This window comes from Falco peregrinus, chromosome 2 (assembly GCF_023634155.1).
Source record: "Falco peregrinus isolate bFalPer1 chromosome 2, bFalPer1.pri, whole genome shotgun sequence".
NCBI classification, from domain to species: Eukaryota; Metazoa; Chordata; class Aves; order Falconiformes; family Falconidae; genus Falco; species Falco peregrinus.
Window position 1 is genome coordinate 87,732,438 of NC_073722.1, and position 17,086 is coordinate 87,749,523.

At 42.5% G+C, this 17,086-nt stretch overlaps 1 long non-coding RNA gene across 2 annotated transcripts; it reads right to left on the reverse strand.

The window, feature by feature from the left end:
- Positions 1–272: 272 nt before the first annotated feature.
- On the reverse strand, positions 273–14,809 carry LOC114011044 (uncharacterized). Of its 2 annotated transcripts, XR_003552783.2 has the most exons (4): positions 7,631–8,452; positions 6,855–6,975; positions 5,937–6,087; positions 273–1,246 (listed from the first exon to the last, which is right to left on the reverse strand). It is a non-coding gene; the product is annotated as an uncharacterized LOC114011044 (long non-coding RNA). The 2 variants fall into 2 exon arrangements; XR_008746147.1 differs by lacking the exons at positions 273–1,246; positions 7,631–8,452 and adding an exon at positions 14,611–14,809 and having other exon boundaries at positions 1,559–6,087.
- Between the last annotated feature and the right edge of the window lie 2,277 nt (positions 14,810–17,086).

The window sequence follows — 17,086 nt, forward strand, 5'->3', positions numbered from 1 at the left end:
TGTATGCATTTCAATGAAGTACTAAAGTTACTGAGATAGGCAGACCCGACAGAAGTGTTATCAATTGCTTTTCAGCCTATTTAAATACACTGCCATTACCAGCACTTAATGTTGGGTCTTTTGCTTTAACAAGGTGACTTTAAAGCCTCAGTTCTGGAAAGAAGATAAAACATGTTTTGGGAAAATTCTTAGTTCTGAGATCAAAATAAAGGGTTATGCTGGGGGAGAGGAGGTGATGCTTACTAAAAAATGATAGCAGATAATAGAAAACATGAGGAAGGAAAACACTTTTATTTCAAACAGAAGTAAAAGCAGAGTTTGTCCAAACAGAAACACAGTACCTTCAGTTTGAAAGCTAGGAAAGAGCTGAGCCATACAATCAGTCAGTTTAAAAATGCCATGATTTGGAGCGTCTCCATCTTCATATCAAGTTCAGGAGTCACATGGATGAGTTCATCCTACAAGCAGGATCTAGAAATTCTCTGTGCTGTTATACATATCTACTTTAACTGTTAAATTCATGTTCTGTAAATAGGTCTCTTCAAAAGTAAACGTCCTCCTACAAAAGGCCCTGGGAGTCCTGGGAACAGCATTCTCAGATTTAGGCAAAGGACAAACACTATGCAGCTGCCCTGCAGTGCCACTCTTTAGTGGGGGTAGGAGCGATTTCAAAATTTGGTCCTAATCTAAAACTAAAGCTACATCTCCCAAGATTATCATCATCATCATTATATTAGTTGCATTATTTGCGTGGGGACATTGAAGACATGCCTTCCTTGCTAGCTGCTGTAAGAACCATGGTGTTTGCTTTCAGAGTACCTCTGCATGACGCTGAACCTCCCCGTCATCCCAACAAAATGCAGGCATTAAGTACATAAAACAATTTTCCCAGCATTATTTTAAAAGACCTCAAGGCTGTGTGTGGGGGTGACGGGAGAGAGAAATAAGACATGTAAGATGGTTTATAAAGATAAATTTTAACTTCTAAGGCACTCAGGAACCATGGTGATGAATGTGATACAAACTTAAATTGCTTAGATATGAGCTCTGATCCACAGGGAACTATCCTAAGATTCACAAGGAGCAGCAGATGCTAACAACCTCTACTCAGTACCTACCTGGGCTTGATTTAACTGGTGACATATAGCTGAAATCCCTTGAGACCGATCCTTGTTTCAATGTTGACTGCTGCTCTGATGGTGTAAAGTGACCTCAACGAAAATGAGGATCTCGCCATGATCTTACGCTGTTGGGAAGTCAGAAACAGTCTCTCACCCAAAATGCTGGGCAACTGATGCCAAAACAAACTTACTTCCCCCCTACCCCAGTATTTCCTTTCCCCCCCTCCCTTCAGCATTCTGACTGACTTTGCAGGAAGCTTATGGTGGCTTACACACCACGGAGTTGAAACCAGTAAACAGATTGCTATGTTTGTTTTGTGCATGCCAAGGGGAGCACAAACGATTATTAATTGCAGAACTATACTGTCAGCAACAACCTTGATCTTGCACTGGGTATCATTCTGTCACTGCCAGGATCTGTCACTATCACAGGAGATCTCTTGTATTATCTACTGCATTCTTGTTGGATTTGCTGTTCACAAATATAGTTTGAAAACACAGTTGCAATTTCAAGTCATTTTTATGTTCCTTAGTTTTGTGCAAGTAGTTTACAATTACACTATAAATATTTTAAAAGGGATCCATTTTACAGCAACCTGAAAAGCTTGTTATATAATTCTAACCGTTTCAATTAATATACTGACATTTTGTTGTTGTCTATATAAAATTAAGTTGTTTTTATTTTTCAGCTGCAGTAGCAGCAGTATCCAGGCACTGTCCCGCACTTCAGTAATGGAAATTTCCCAGCCTCAAAGCACACTCTGTCTCAGTCAGCTGCAATAAAACTCTGAGTGATTTCAATATTGTTGTGTGCTTTACTTGTCCTCAGTTATCTGGAGCTGGTATCTTTTGAAAACCAACTACTCTTCAGGAGCTTGCTTCAACTTGCCCAAAACTTAAAATTCAGCAAACAAGCCATGGATGATAAGAGAATCGAGCCACCAGATAAAAAGTTATTTTACAGGACGGACAAAACACCACATACATATAGTCAATATTTATACAGAATGTTATAGTGACTTGTGAGGATCCCACTGAAGTCCTGGTACGTGGCCACTGTTTTCTTGTGCCTACGCTTCCTGCACTGGAAGGCTATTACAAGTTTTTACGAGAAGATTTAGTTAGTGCATAATACCCACACTCTCAATTTCTGTATTTCTGGTATTATTGATTCCTAGGAAAATACAAGAAAATACAAAAAAGGAAGTAAGATTATTACAAAACCTCAGAAATCTAATGATTTACAAATACTATAATATGCAGCCTGCTCCCCTGACTTGTTTTCAGTTCAGCTGTAGACAGGACAAGTGATGCCTCCAACAGAGGCAGAAGTCAAAGAATGCAGAAACACGATTATCAGGGTTTTATGTTGTCCAGATACTGCAGTAACTCCATTTTTTTGGCATTTCTTGCTCCTACCTAAACATTTAGGGAGCATTTGTGATGAAGAAGTGGGCCGATGTGAGGACAGAGAAGAAATGATGATGAAGGACAGAATAAAAGAGAATATGAGGGGGGGAGAATGTAAAATAAAAGCAAAATGAATGGGGAACGAGCTATGGGAATGGAAGGGTTCTATTTGGAGGGGTGATAGCCAGACCCCACTGCTTCTAGCTTTGTGCAAGTAAGGCACTTGGGAGACACACAAGTCCCCTCATGGGGAACCAATCTGGAGAATGGTGTCAGTTCTTCTAAAAGGAAGGGCTTGCTTTCACTGATGTTGTTGCTCATCACTAATACACGTGCAGCTACTGATATTCTGGTGGCACAGGTATGCTTCCTGTTTGTCTGCTGGTTTTATTTATTTAGTGTAAATGACAGGCAGTGGCTGAAGAGAAACAAGCACTAGGGATCAGCACACTAATGGGATTCTGGTATCTTCACAAAAAATGACATGGCTTCAAAATTCAAGCAACGTTGATAACAACAGCACACGGTGAGTGCGTGGCAGCCTTTCTGAGCAAGTTGGAGGCCACAGCACAGTTATTCTGAATATAAGGTTCCACACAAATGCACTGTCACACTTGGCTTCCTTGCTGCTAGCCTTGGCAGATAACAAGGAAACAGGACTGCCGCCTCTCCTTTCCCGGCCGGATCCTGGCTTTGCCGACACTGAACTGCAGAAGAGGCACCCTCCTATTTACAGCTGAGACACACCTCAAGCACCTGCAGGGAAATAAATCTGCATCTTTGCTCTCTCATCTGTACCTGTGCTGCGGCAAGGAGGGAAGGCGGTAGTCCCTTCTCCGCGCAATTTGTTCAGTCCACGGACTTGAGAGTCCAAGGAGCCCATACTGTGTATTTTCAATAGATACTGTATAAGTTACTACAGTCCAAAACTGATGAATCATCATTCATTTTTAAAACAACCATTTCTTCTGCAGTTTTGCATATCTATAGCAGATAAGAACTGTGCAGACGAGAGGTTTCCTGAAGGAAGTGGTGTCACTGTATTTTGAAAAAAAGAGCCAAGCTGTTGGAATCTGTGTTGCGTTATGGGGGTAATGCAATACCGCCGAGCGCTTCCTGTTTATCATGAGCGATACCGTTTTCACCACATCATAAAACTTTCAAGCATTTGTTAATAAACAGTCCTAGAGAAAAAATAATAATATCCAAATATACAACCCCCTGTGGCATCTGTCATTATAAACAAAAGAAGGTTTTCATTATATATATATATATATATCAGGGGACTATTTGTGTAAAAGAAGCAGCTTTTGAGGGCCCCATCCACCTCCCGCTGAAGTCCATGTTGCGCCTCTCATTAGGTCATTGGCATATGATTTTTCTTACATGTAACTAGTAAGATGTTTGAATGAGCAAATGTAATTTTTACTCTCAGCATATTTTTTTTTTAACAACGTAGGTACACTGAGAACGAACATCTGCAGAATCACAGCACAGAGCCTTATATGAAAACAGCAAAAGTAAGATTTGCTTCTAACAATGATCCACAAGTGTGGAGGTACCTAATCAAATATACAAATTGTGCAAATGTTCAGAGCAGTGCTGTCTCGCTGTGGCCTTTCTCACTTGACAGCTTTGATGTGTCAATTAATTTGTCTGGATAAACTAACCTAGCCTGAAAAAGGTAGTGCTGGGGAACAGAAGGGTGCAGATTTTTCAACACTAGCAACCTCGATGGTTGCAATTTGCACCCCCAGCAGATAAAATCTTTGGCAAGGAAATGCAGATTACTGAGACTAATTCAGGATGTTCTCGCCATCATAGCTACGACTTTGCCTGCAGCCGACAGGCGCTTGGGGTGGGGGGGTCGGGGAGGAAATTCAAGGTTTCAGCCAGTTCTATAGGGAACAAGCATTTTGATAGGTAACTATACAACAATGCAAAGACAGGCCTTGTGTCTCATACAGCTTCACCACCGAAGGAGGCTTGTTAAGTTCAGAGCAAACTATAGGGCTTATCTGTTCAAGCTTTCTGGAACAAACGTCTGACGTTCTGGGAGCACCTGAACTGCAGTACCTGCAGTAGTCCTGCCACACAGAAATACAAGATGGGTAACAACTGCATACAGTCCTTACTTCTTTAGGTGGCTATAACGTTTTACACTCCGCCTGTTAGACCAGGGGAAAGACTGAGCCTCAGCAAGCCATTCCCTCCAGCCACCAGCACTACATCTAGCTAAATTGAATTAAGACTTTGTAGCTTTTTGGATTTTGGAAGTTTTAACAATGGAAAAATTATCTGGCTCATATTACCATTGTCTTGCCTGACATATGGTGGTTATTACTCCAGATATGCAGAGCCTAATGATAAGAGATGCCTCTTATAAGTGCAATACACTCATTGTAATCAGGCACTACGTTTATCTTACCGCATTACTGCGTCTCTGGGTCTCCTACAAGCGACAAAATTGTTGTGAGGATCTATCAGCATCCTGCATCTCAACTAACTTTTCAATATGATGTCTCATTTCCCACTGATGTTAACAGGGCCAAACTGAATCCCTGGCTTGAAACCCTGAGAGAAAGACCAACAACCATGAAAAGTATTTGTTACTATTACAATAAAGTCTGCTTAAAAAAAAAAATAAAAAAAAAAGGGCAAGAGACAGAACGCCACTCATTTTGAGAGATATGGCAACATGTCTGTAGGATGATGCTCTGATTCCAGTTTTACAGGTACCTTTAATGGCAGTAGGGTAAGATTAAGTAATGGTGCTCTGTCAAACAGTACGTGTGGGAGAAACAGACGGCAGATGTCCAGCCACTTAGGCCTAAGCTTTGCGCACCAGACTGTGGAATGGAAACACGTGTGGATATTTAATTGTTATTCAACTACAGGTTGCCTGGATTTATGAGTCTGGGAAGCACATATGCTGCAGTGAGAAATGAGTGTTTATTAACACAGTAGCTGCGCTGGCCTTTCCCGCAGAGAGGCAAAGCACCCCTGTCTATAGAAAATGGATTAAAAGGGGGCAGTGTACCACTCTCATGTCCCATTTACCTTTGTGAAGTGCAGCTGGATAAATGTCAGTATATAGACACATTTGCATCACGAACCCTGAACAGCTTTTACCGCTGCTTGTCACACACAGTAAAAACGCAGCAGCTGTCCTCTTATGAAATCCCAATCTGGAGAAATGTATACCTAAATAAGGGACATAAACAGGACTCCTCCTTCAGAGACAGCTACATAGATACACAAGGATAAACCCTTTAAGAGCTGGATTAGGAAGATGGGACCATTGCCCTGTATTCAAGCATTTTTCTGATGCTTGTTGCAGCAATATTCTGTGGTTGCTGTGAACGTGCCCCCTTTCCTCCTTGGTTCTTCTTCCACTACCCTTACCCATGACAACATCCTCCTGGGCTCCTGCAGTTCTGTTCAGTCCTTTCTCTGCCGTGTGGGCTGGCACAGGTGGATGACCTCCCTTCTCCTATCCAGTCAGCCTCCCTGATCAGGCTGTGTTGATCTTGTGCCTTTCTGAGGGTGTCACTACCTATGAGGTGAGGAGGGAGGTTAGGCACAGAACAGCAGTGAGGTATCCCCCAGCACACCCCAAATCTGCAGCAAAGATCTGACTGTACTTTTCCCATTCATTGCAGTTCCAGTCTCCATTCCCACGGCATCAAACTCTCCTCCTCTCCTGGGCTGGGATATTTTTTTCTGAAATAATTTTCTTACAGTTTATTGAGCTGCACGAACTCAAAGGGCCAGACAAGCACCAGACCTGTACAAAGAAAGCAGCAAGGCTGGGAGCAGAAGCAGTGTCCCATTTGATACTAGCAGTCCATTAGATTTGGCTCAGCTGCCATGCGGTATCACTCCCTAAGACTAGTTTCATCTGTGAAACAGGGAGGGTTGATGTCACTGCTGAGAAGCCTTCAGACACTTCTATTGCCTTTGCCATCCTCTGCTGCACTTTTCTCTGTTCTTGAAAAATACAGAAACAAAATAATCATGAAGGCAGTTTTATAGTGACTTCTTTACCACCTCCTTTCTGCTCATCCTCTTCCTCTCCTGTTTCTGCCATTTACCCTTCCCAAAATCTTTCTGCTCTAATTCTCCATGCTCCTGGTGACCTTGTCCTAACATGTCACAAGCAGCTGCTGACCTCTAGAAATGCACTCCTGATCCAGGATCTTTTCCTTTGCATACACACTACACAAGCAAGACAGACAAACACAGGCCTCCTTTCTCAGGACAAGCATTTTTTTTTAAAAAAAAAAGGCATTACACAATCCACAAGACATGCGCATTACTCACCAAAACAATCATGGGTATCCTATTTCTGCAGCCCTGCCTCTCAGTGCTTGTTTCCTTCCAGCATCGTACCCATGCACCGAAGCCAGGACCCAGTAACAACTGCTATGTACAAACCCAGCGCCTGCAATGGAGAGGACCTTTTTGTACAGCTATAGTAATGAGCGGAGGCAGTCCTACTGTGAAGGACAGAAGTATCTTGCCGTGTTTGTTTTGTGATGTGGTCTGATCACTTATACTGTTGAACTAATAAAAATTACAAGATAGAGGCTTTCCAAATGGAATCCATTGCTAACCATCGTTCATTATTCTTATTCCACACATGTTAAGAAGTGCGCATTATCTGGTACATCAAGACATAAGAAACAAATAAATGCCTTTATACTGTAAAAATAAAAAGCCCCCAAACCTTTCTAGAAATACTGTAGAAACATTCGCATCCTCTATTTCTGTCTTTTATAAAAGGCAGGCTGTGTCTTATTATCATCAAGGAAAAAGTAAACAAACGTAATTTAATCAGTTCTGTCTTTCATTGATTTGCATCAGCAAGAATAAAAGACAAAGGCAGAATGGAAAACAGCAGCTTTGTGCTAAAAGTTTGAATGCACAAAATACTTCTTTCTCCAGCTGTCAAACATTAAAAAATGCTATGCATACCAGTAATAATAAAAGTGTCAAACAACTGACCACAATGGAAATCACAATGCTTCATTAAAAGCTCTAAAGCAGAGTAGAAAAGCTTACAGCCATTTGTTAAACAGAGCTAAATGCTAAGATACCTTCAAAACAATGTCAGAAGATGCTTTCATCTAGCCTAGTCAGGCAGATAAATATCTCCTTGTTTAGTTCAGCTGGGTCTTGGAGCTCGCACAGATTCAGCACTAACAGCTGTACGTCCCATTTGCTTTCCTGAGGCTGGGGCATCTCTCAATAAAACAGAAAAGGTTAATGTCCTTTCCAGCACTCAGGCCTTCATTCCACGGGGTGCAGGGATATAATCAGTAATTTTGTATTTACATATGTAATTATGTATTATTTGGAGAACCTAACCTATTTGTTCAGCTGACAGGCGATGTTGTGATAAGGAATTTCAGCAGACAGGATATTTATAGACCCTTTATCTCTACGTACAATCAGAACTAAAATGTCAAACAATACCCCGAATGAAGGGTTGTTTCAGTTCAACTTTTCTCCATTGTTGCTTTTCCCTTTTTTTTTTTTTTCCCTTTTCTCCCTCTGTCTGGTTACTGCCTAAAACTTGGCAGTGAGAGAAAAAAGGGAATGTGACTCACACCGACAACTTCATTTGCTGTAAGAGACCTCAGTAATTGCTCTAACCCACTTACAGGAAAGCTACCCCTCCTCTTTCTCTCTTCCTCCACCCTTGTAGAGACAGAGGCCATACTTGTAACAGGAGCAGCCGGGCTGATCTCAGAGGTCATGCTATCACTTATGAAGTAACCAGGCCTCTTTCTTTTCACTTTTCTTCTTCTGGATTCATGTTAACCCCTCACAAGCTCTTAAAGCAGCCTGAGTTTAAGGGGCATCTTCCTGCCACGGATTTCTCATGAACCTAATAACCAGCATTTCCAAAGGACTCGTGGCTTGAGCACAGCAGGGTTGAAGCAGCTGCTCTCACAACACACACCAGCTTGGCCGCCGGCACCGCGGTGCTGGGATAAAGCTACTGACGAGTCAAACAATTGGTGCCTTTTCCTTTTTTTTGTAGGGTGGGGGCAGGGGACGGTAAATAGGAACAGGAGAAGAATCAGCACAGATGCCTATGCAGCACTCTACCAAAATGTATTTTCATTTTTAATTACATAATCAACATAATGAGAGTGGCATTCATAGTGAGGTGGCGGAACAGATGGCAAAGACTTAGTTTTCAGCAAGACGTTAATTAACAACTCCTGTTTCTGCTAGAAAAGGGGGTTTGTTCTGCTCTAGGAGGGTTAAGACGGGTGCTTACTACGCAGGACAAAACTCGGTTTCCAAACACAGATTTGTGATCTCCCCCCCCCCCCCCCACCTACATCCCTGTTGAATCTCCAGAATACTCTTAAAACACAGCAATGCCCTACATGCAAAGCCTTATTAAAAACCAACACAAGTTTGGGTCCTAGCAGTAGCTTGGGATTCTCCTTGCAAACACTTCTTCATGCTCTGTGGACACACCAATACAAAGAGGAAAGGGAAGAAGAGATAATATGATTAAGTAAGAAAGTTTTCTGCAACTTAAACTGCAGGTGAGGCTTGTGTAATATACAGCAGCTCCACAGAGATACGGTTAAAGTTAAGCTTTCTTCGACGCTCTATGTGAAGTTCTCTCTCCTCTTTCCCACACAGACTTAAAATCTTAAGCACGCTGATGCAGCTGAGTTGGAAAGAGCTATCCCAAAGGGGACTAAAGCAGAAAGTAGCTACGAAAGATATTTATTAAAACCACAGGCAGAGAATACATCACCCCCACACAATGAATAGGGAAATAGCACATGCAGCCGAAAAGTCTAGCCTCTATTTTTCATCTGATAAGCTGGCTGGACAGCCAGGCACACTGAACAGCCCACAGACGTCCAGCTCTTCCCTCCCTGTGCTGCCAGGTGACTGGGATTGCTTTCTCCTGCTTGGCATTCACCATCAGAGGCTCTCCAGAGTCATACACCTCAGTCTTGCAGAGGCCTGTGGGCCACATTCCTCCAGGGATTACATCCATCCCCAGCAGGAGAGAGGGAAGAGAGATGCAGGCCAAAAAGGATGGGCAAGCGGTGGGGAGGGAGGAGCCGGGGGAGGTGGGGAAGGTGCTAGCTGTAGCAAATACCAAGATGAACACAGGCAGAAGCTGGAGGACAGTACTGCAGGAAAGGGAGAAGGGAAGCAGTCACACAGTGTAACAATATTATACAAAATAGGGCAACAGGGCATCTAGATTCATCTGCTGTGGAGCTTGGAAATGAACCTGTTATTCCCACGTCTACAACACTCATTCCTGTGCTGCCAGCAAATATCTAACAGCTGACAAGAAACATCTCTGCCCATTCTAGTGACATGCACATCTAGAAAGGATGCTTTTCCATTACTCCCACTTAACTCTGCGCAGGCAGTTGATGGCTGTGGGTCTGTGCTGTAAGCTGAAAATCATGCTCCTACCCATTACCCAGGGGGAGTGAATGATACGGTTGCAGATGATTTTTCATTTTCTTTCAATGTGTGTGTTAAAAACACAGTTGAGATGAGTTAAAAATTACATTACATGAATATTGTGGTTATGAACTCAAACATTGAAAAATTAGTATATGCCTGAACTATGAATGCCTGTTCCACCTTTACAGCAGCTACTTTAATTCAAAATATCAGGTCAGGCTCCTGCACCATACTGCAATTGGCTATAAGAAAGTGCATCCTGACATAATTATCCTGAGCATAACTAAACCTGCAGAATTGTACCTGATTTGTGCCTCCACCAGCTCACGCTGTATTAAACCAGAAATGGGCCACAGAGAGGAACTCAGTATCTTGCATACATCAGATGGCAGAGATTCTTTGCAGGATAATTTTCAGAAGCGCCAGATATCACTGAAACTGTGCTTAGGAGGTGCAAAGTAGAGGAAAGAAAAGAACTCAACAAAATTGTATTCTGCTTAACCTGTCCTCCTTTTGCAAGGGTTAAGAGGGAGATGCGAGAATCAACAGAACTGCTTTTGTACTTATAGCTACTTTTCTGGGAGGAGAGAAGGGTGACTAAATCCCTTTGCAGATATTACCTTAAAAAAATAAAACCAACATAACAAGAAGTTAACTCTTTAAGCAAAACCAAAAAGAAAAGCAACCAACAGATGTACAGACAAGCACTGACTTCAGTGGAGCTACAAGGCTGAATTTGGCTTGAATCCTGTGAAGTACTTTCAAAGCAGGAGTGTACAGCATACAAATGAGCGTTAAATAATTTGCATCATTAAAAGAGCTCTGAGCAGCTTCTCTGGACTTTGAAAAAAGCTAAAGCAAACGCACATTGTTTGAATACCATTAGGGACAGTCATTAACTAGCATTAAGACATCTACAGTATCGACACTTAGCGCTGTAATAAGAGACCCATCCTCCTTTCCAGGTTATTTTCTTTATCGATTTGTAGAATTTCTTGTACACAAGATATAGAGTGACACAGAACTCAGCAATTCATGTAGGAATACCTATTAAAGAACTATACAATTACTTCTTTTTTATATTGCATCTTTTAATTTTGGTTTATAGAAACGTAGTCCTATCTGTTTGGTGTGGATACCATATAATTTGGTGTTTAAATTGTCTATCAAAGAAACAAAGACACAAATAGGTAAATGGATTTATCCAGGGTGACACAGAAGGATGCAGTGTAACAGAAACAGACTAAAGGGTCTAGATGCCCCATTTCCTGATTTAACTTTTTAACTTGACCAGCTCTAAGCAGAGCTGCTGTAGGACTAGGATAAATTGTGGCCTCATACTGTATCTCAAATGCTTGAAAACATATTCCAGAAGTAGCAGGGACAGTACAGAAGAGGTCAGGTGAAGAAGGGAAGTTGTGCAAAGAACCCAAGGTACAATATACTTTAATATGGTTGAAGGTATTAAAGTGCCAGAGCTGCAGGAGCTGACGGGTGATGGAATACTGAGAGCTAAATATGGGCAGCAAAGTGCATAGGGGGAGGCAGGGGCAGGCAACAGCCTACAAGCAGTTGAAGGGGAGCTGGAAGGAATCTTTAATGAAGGCAGAAATCATTCTCCGTGACTCAGAATATTGGTATTCACAAAGAGAATTGAGAACAGGCAAAAATAAATAAAGCTGAAAGCAAAACCCAAAGGCCAAATCCCTCTCAATAGCCAGAACACTGATATAATCTGAGCAACCAAACAACAGGTCCTTGTGAAAACCTCTCTCCAGCTACTTCCTGCACACCAGCCACTCTCGGCGGCTGGCGATGGCCGCCAGCAGCTCCCACTGCCCCGGCTGGGAGCTCTGCAGGCAACTGCTGGACTGACACCATTTCCCTTGCAAAATGCAGCCCCGGTGGTCTTCCCCCCACACCCCCAGCCCTTGGCTTCCCCGTGACATCTCAACTAGCGCATTGTGTAACTTCACAAACTTCCCTTGAGCCCTGCGCAGCTCAGCTCGCCTTTCATTAGCTGCCAGCTTTTGTACATGTCACAGGCACACACATCGGTCACTGACAGATTCAAAGTCACAGCAGTTTTATTTATGAGTGGGTTTATGCTAGCCAGCTTCCACATCCTGCTGCCATCAGCCTCAAATGTATGCAGGCAGCATTCAACTAAAAACCCAAGTTCTGCAAGTTTTACAGTGAAGATGGAAAAACAGATTGGGGGGAGGGGTTAATACAAGCATGATGGTTTTTGCCTTTCTTTTCTAATTTTTCATTAAAGACTAGTCAAAGAAGTTACAGTTATATATGCTGGAACAGAGATCAGTAAGACTGAAGAACAGGAAAGACTTCCTGACAGTGAGATCTATTAGGCAATGGAGTAGCCTCCCAAAGGAGGCAATGGGAGCACAAGAAGTGCTTTAGCAGAGCCAGTATTAAGTGCTCCAAGTGATGCAGCCAACTCCTAGAGGACTGCCATGAGACACACGGCCTTCAGCAGCGCGGGACGCCTGCCATTAGCCTGCTAATGCACATCCTGGCTTGGCCAGATCATTGACTTAAGATTTCATTAACAAGAAAATATTAGAAGACAATGGTCTAATGGTAGGGGCAGGCCTTTGCAACGTATCCTCCCATTGCAAAAGGTGATTATTGGCAGGGGGAAGAAATGAGCAGTTTCCGAGGGTATTTGTATTAGGGTTTATTCATTAACCTTTCCTTAAACTACTTCAAAGTAAAAAATACTGAATTGTTTGGATCCTCCCTCTTTCTCTTTTCCCCTGCGGAAAACAGCTACTTTCCAGTCTCCTGCTAGCATCACCAAATAAGTAAAAAAGTAACAGCCACCTGTTCCAATGGGGATTAAGATTGAGAACATGGATCCTTAATTTCTTTACCTTAGAAGGCACACAAAACCAAGACACAAACTCAGGTACTAAAATTAAGGCAAGAAATAGCCTTATGAAACATTTTCCAGGAGGAGGAATATTGGGGCGAGGGAGAACTGATTACACTCTCTTTCAAAAGGTTTAATGTCAGTCCAAAACCAAGCACTTGAAATGCTGTCCTTGTAATCTTTTGGTTGGCATATACTGCACTGTGCTAGGAGGAACATTGTTTCACTGGGTCAGCCCCTAACTTCCAAACACTGTGTTTAGACTTTGAATGTAACCTTAACACTGAATGTCCAGGGTTCGATGTTTATTATCTTCACCACTCACCAGTACAGGTAATCAGCTCAGATCTGTGGTAAGAGGAAGGTCTGTCCATGTACGGTTTGATATTTCCAACATTTTGAAGAGATAAAAATCCATTGAAGGGTGGGACAGAGCAAGGGAGAGGATTACTCTTGGTTTTTAGAAGCAGACTCACCAATGCAACAACAAAGCCTCCCATGCTGTAGAACCAGACCTTTGCCTCAACTGCAATGTTTCATTTCTTCAGAAAGGTGTGAGACTTCAGGTGACTGGTACGCTAGAAAGGGGGAATTGGCAGGGCCATTTCAGTGTCTAACTCATTCTCCCACCTCGAGTCCCTCAGTAGCCGGGGTTCACCAGGAGCAGCACTAAAGCAGCTGTGCTCCAGGGAGTCTTTTGGGAGCCAACACTAAGGACACGGTACCTTTAAAGAGCAATGACATTTGGCCAGTTAAGTCTGTCAGGGAAAACTCTTGACATGCGTCCATGCTTCACCCCATGCCAGTCATTCCAGCTGCTGGAACAGTTGTGTGGTATTAGCTGCATCAACAGAAAGCAATTGGGTGAATTATCTGATGTCAGTGGCCCAACTCGCATTACGTGTGCCTGTCTGTAACCCAACAATTACATCCATCATTAGCAGCTCAGCTTAATTATAATGTAGAACTTCTTCAAGCATAGACTTTGCACAAGATTTTAAATGACTATAATTAATTATACAGAAAGCCTGAAGTGTCTTCTGGTCCATTGTTGAGTATTTTTTTCCTTCTCCCACACTGACACCAGAACTTGGTTCTGTGAAGAACTGGGCTGTAGACTACAAGAGAGGGATCTCTTCTAGCCTGATAAACACACAGCAAAATACCTTTTATGTCTTCTATAATGAGAGAGGCTTCAGATTTTTTTTAATCTCAGCTAAGAGATGCAAAAAGGAGTATTATTCTAACCTATAGTTGTTTAGTCCCACTCGTCACATGAGCGATTTCTTTCCTGCCTCCCATTTAAAAAGTTTTTTGCACTCTCCCTTGATTACTGCTGCTGGCTGCTCTCAGAGCTCTGGTATATCAGACAGCTGTACCCCAGTCTGGACAAACTACTTGCATTTTAACTAGCAAAAAGCAAAACACAGAATCAGTGCCAGAAACACTGCGCCTTCTTAAAAGATACAGGGAAGGAAGGAAGGTATTATCATGCAAAGAAACCTTTCCCACTCAGCTTTCCCACCTGCAAGACAAAAATATTTCGGGAGTGAGACATAAGCAGCAGGCGCTCTCGAACGGGCACGGTCAGGCTCTGCTCCCTGGAGGTTTTGCTGCGCGCTGGCCAAGGCAGGCGGGAGCCCTCTAGGGACAGAGCCCCCCGCGCCGGGGGAGCCCTGGGGCAGCTGGCCAGCTGCTCCCCCCCAGGCCCTCCTGCCTTACCTGCAGCCCGGAGCAGCTTCCTGGCCTGAGCCAGGGCTCAGAAGCCGGAGGTCTACGCGGAAAAATGAGGCCGGTTAGAAGGAGGTCACAGGCTCTCTTCCTGGAAGTGCTCACCCTACCGCCTGGAACATGCTGTGGGAGTCAGTCTCTTTTCTATCGTTTGTGCAACCTTTGTCAGAGAAAACAGAACATCACCACACTGCAGGCTGAAGTACTGTTGCTAGTCTGGCCCACCACAACATAGCTAGAATTTTTTCTTCTAGGCTACGCAAAAGACTTGGTTTTGTTTTACTGTATGCCTCAAGCATACAATGAACTCTTGTATAAAATGAGCAGGTTTATGTTTGTCAAGGCACGTTCAAAATATTTCTTTCCAAGAGCTACTTCTATTTGAAGGCTAGATAACAGCTGCACCATTTAAACATTTAAATATTTTCTCATTCTAATGAGAACTTAAGATTCCTTCCAAACAGCTCAACATAAAAACGTGAGAATGTGGCAAACCCAAACTCCAAAACATTTTAAGTCTGGTTAAAAAAGGACAACAACCAAAAGCAAAATGCAAGTATCAAAAAGCATCTAACAAGACATTCACAATTAGCTGTAGTCCAACAGGTAATAGATTCTGCTAGATGTCCAAAACAGAAAAGTTCAAGAACAGCTTAACACTTTGGAGAAAAAAAAAAAAGGGATGTTGACTATAGGATATCTGCACAGTGACATATGCAAAACTGCATTATCAGTTTGGTGAAACAGGTAAATATCCATTATAGTCTCCATACAATCCGCAAGCAACTTTCTGCATGACATTCAAGGTCACGCTTGATTTCTTAAAAGAAAAAAAAGTAACATGAAAGCCTGTAATCTACATTAGTGCTACTTGAATAGCAAACTTTATCTAGATGCAGAGAATGTTTTGTCTGGCCCTCCACAAAGAGCAGGGACATGTGAAGTCTGCATTACTAGAGGAAAGGCCGATATTCTTACAAGTTCTCCCAGGCTCTGAAGAAGCACTTCTGCTCACTCCATTTCCCAGGTGTAAAGGACAGGCATTTCCAGACTGACCTGGTGGAGCTGAAGAATTAATTTCTGTATAGCAGCCTCCAGGAAAGTTTCATAGAGAACCTGGATGGAACCAACAAATCCTAGTTAAGGTAAACTGAGCAGCTCTACATGATTTATAGCCCTCATTTGTGTTGTTACAGTCACTAATTCAGGCTAAAACAAACATCTGCCTCATCACTGCTGTTATTTCATTACTTTCTATAGTCTAGGAAATAAGTGGCTACAGATTCTACAGCACATTGTCCGCAAATACATCAAACGGGGGTGGTTAAACAGGACATGAAGATTTCTTATTTCTTGCTCAAACAGTTGAGGTGGATAATGCTTCTGTGTCACAAACCCCATCAATGGCATCAAAGTTTAATGTCATGTAGCTTTAAATCAAAGTTTTACACTCATTTCCACAGGCTTATTGATTGCTTCTTGCTCAAACCCACCAGCAACAGAGACCGCAGATGAGTGATAATCACAGAGCAGAAGGTTGGCTGTGAGCCCCATGCTCAACGTGGTCTACTGGAGATCTGCTAGATGAAAAAGAACACATTCATCAGTAAGATAGCACAGCCAACAAGAATCAGCAACGTCTCAGTTTCACCTCCTACTAATCAAAAGGAGACAGTAAAGTCAATGCTGAGCACCAGCAAGGAGAAACAACAGTGATGTCCAGTCCTTTTCTCAAATGCAGCTGGAATGGGCTCAGATCTATAGGAAGATGGCACCCTTCGTTAGGAGGTACCAAAGATGCCTACAAGACACTAAAGTGGTTTTGTTCAGCTCTGTGTGATCAGCACAGAGTAGCTGCAGTAGCCTTTGGAGTGTAGAGTTACCTGGATGATGGATTCCTGTAGTTGCTTTACATGATCATGAAAGAACAGCAGCAGTTAGTTGTTGCTTATGCTCCTTCGTGAGCATAACCTAACTTCTAAGTTCCCTAACTGCTGCTAAACCTAAGTCAGACAAATCCCCAACCTTTTCTGAGAATTTGTTACTTTTCTAGAGGTTATTACAAGTGAGTTTTCACCCCTGGAATTCCTACTGTTAAAAAAACCCAAACCCACCACCAAACCCAGAAAACATTTAGAACTATGAAATGAAAGCTATTTTCAAGAGATTTGAAGTTTTACCTGAAGTAGGTTCAAGTATGCCCACAACATGTTGAGCAGAATCTACCTGATGACTGATTACAGTTATCTTTATTTTTGTATTTCAAGAAATATTTTATCTGCTTCCTTCTGATGCAGCACCCTGGGCTCTTCCTAGAGTTTTATTTTTCTTCTTCACTAGGATAAATACAATAGCATTTAGACAAACCACCTAAAAGACTGCATCTCTGAGACCCCCAAGACTGTTAAAGCTTACTTTTTTCAGGTCTCTTATCTCTGTCCTGCTCTCCTTACATCTTCCTTTCCTG